The sequence below is a fragment of the Sesamum indicum genome, linkage group LG2 (genome assembly GCF_026168435.1).
Source record: "Sesamum indicum cultivar Baizhima isolate 11 linkage group LG2, ASM2616843v1, whole genome shotgun sequence".
In the NCBI taxonomy this organism is placed as follows: domain Eukaryota; kingdom Viridiplantae; phylum Streptophyta; class Magnoliopsida; order Lamiales; family Pedaliaceae; genus Sesamum; species Sesamum indicum.
In genome coordinates this window covers 13842972-13845456 of record NC_142658.1, presented here as the reverse complement: position 1 = coordinate 13845456, position 2485 = coordinate 13842972, and the positions used below count along the sequence as shown (strand labels likewise).

General features: G+C 33.4%; 1 pseudogene; it reads left to right on the top strand.

Moving 5' to 3' along the window:
- Positions 1-757: 757 nt before the first annotated feature.
- On the top strand, positions 758-2198 carry LOC148789201 (uncharacterized; annotated as a pseudogene).
- Positions 2199-2485: the final 287 nt, after the last annotated feature.

Sequence of the window (2485 nt, the reverse complement as noted above, 5' to 3'; positions counted from 1 at the left end):
GCAAATATTGTTTCCCTCTTTATTATTCACCTGTTTACATAGTGTGCATACACATCCCCTTTAACAAAACATCCATTATAGACATTAAAACGCGCCATAAATGGTGAACCTAAAATGCCTAACATTACATTCGAACTTCTCGTATGCACCAGACTGGACGAAGGAGCAAGACAAGGCCTTTATCAACATGCTGGCGTTGCAAAGAAAATAGGAACACGAGCAAAAGAATTCAGATCGCCCTAATTGTGTTTCCGTGGAGTTCGCATGCAATGGTGTTAATGTATTTCTAAAATGACTTATTCACGGAAATTCTATTTGAAGAAACTCACTTTATTGCACCAGCATTTTCATACTTTCAAGCGGATTTTGGAGGATCATGACTTCATTTGGAAATAAGAAACAAATTGGATACTCGCGTTGAAGGAGTCTTAGAAGAGGATAACAGGGGTGAACTCTTTTTTGTACCCTCATTGCACAAAAAAGTATTCTTTATAAATATAATATAAAGTTGTTACTATAAGGTTGTACTTTAGTTTAGTATGAATATAATATATATAAGGATTCTTTAAATTTTAATTTCTAAAATTATGTAATTGTTTGTAATCAATGACGATGTTATTTACTTCTTTAATGAAGTATAAATATAGATAAAGTTATAACTTTTTCATATGTTTTAATGATTAAAGTATGCTATGAAATTTCAATTTCAGACTTTAGTAATTCAACTATAAGTCTATAAGTATTATTTAGTAATACTATGAGAGATTTTACTAAGAGTAGAGAGATGGTTAGGCCAACAAAAACGCACTTTGCAACTGGGTTGTTAACTTTGAAGCGATTCCATGTTCAAAAGGAGAATTTGAGGAAGATGTTTACATCTGAAAGGTGGACTAGGAGTAGGTATGCGAGAGAAGCACAAGGCAAATTAGTAGCAAGCTATATTTTGATGCCTTCCTTTTGGAACCATGTCCTTTACATAATTAAAATTGCTGGTCCACTAGTCAAGGTGCGTCGATTGGTAGATGGTGAAAGAAAACCACAAATGGCTTATATTTATGAAGCCATGGACTGAGCTGGAAGCTATTGCTACTTCATTTGCCAACATTAAAGAGAAGTACAAAGATGTGTTTGAATTTATTGATATACTAGATGGAATGTTCAACTTCATAGGCCCTTGCGTGCAGGTGGTTACTACTTGAACCCGAAGTTATACTATGCAAATCCTAATGTAGAACAGGATGAAGAGGTTATGCAAAGTTTGTCTGCTTGCATTTGGAGGGTGGTTTCAACTACTGAATTGCAAGATAAAATTCTTGATGAACTTTCAAAATACAAGAAAGCAGGATTTTTTGGGATGCCTTTTGCAGTAAGACATAGTACTACAAAAGCACCAGATAATGAGAATTAAATTTTTTTATTTTAATAAAAGTTGATTTTTTTTTTAACTATATGCTATACCGCTATAGCTATACTTAAGTTGAATGGTGGTCTTCTTTTGGAGGATCAACTCCAAATTTGCAAACTTTTGCAATCAAAATTTTGAGCCTAACCTGCAGCTCATCGGGTTGTGAGCGAAATTGGAGTGTTTTTTTGAACATATAAGTATGTTAGATAATTTATATATTGGTATTTGATAGATATAATTTTTATTTAAGTGTTACTAAATTATAAATTTAAATTTATGCAACTTCATTCTAAGAAAAGAAATAAATTGGAGCAGAAACGCCTCAATGATCTAGTTTTATCAAGTATAATAGAGCTTTGAGGAGGCGATATGATGCACGTGATACAATAGATCCTATTCTTTTGGATGAAATAGATGAGAGTAATGGATGGTTGTTAAGGGAGATTGACTCTTGATGTGACGAAGATAATGCTACAGTATTTGAGGATGATGACTTGACTTGGGTTGATGTTGCACGGGCTGCCGGGGTTGATGAAGATGCTTATAGTTTGCGATCTCAATTACAATAGAACCAAGGGGCACATCAAAGGCTTCTTCAAAATCTAGCAAAAGAGCCTCTTCATCTAAATCTAGTGAATGCCATATAAGTCTTATTGATGAAGAAGAAGAGGAGGAAGAAGAAAGCTTCGATGATTCTAATGAAGAGGAGGCTGAGTATAGATATGACGAAAATAGAGATGATGGAAATGAAAGTGAAGAATATGAACATTATCTAGTAGAATCAGATGATTAGATTTAGGCTTATTTGTTTTTTGATAAACTATTTATGATTTATTTGAAACTTTAGGACTTTTGCTATTCTTCAATGGCTCAACATTGATTGTTTTAATTATATGGAGTTTTGTTATATTGAATTTGTTATTTTATGTCTTATTTAACTCCTTATACATTAATCTAGTCAAAATAATAGTAATTATATAAATATATAGATTATTTCTTATATTTCTCTCATCCTTCCAAATGACGCGCGCCGCGCCGTGCATCATGGCTCCAGGAGCCCCTGGCGCCATTATGCGTCGT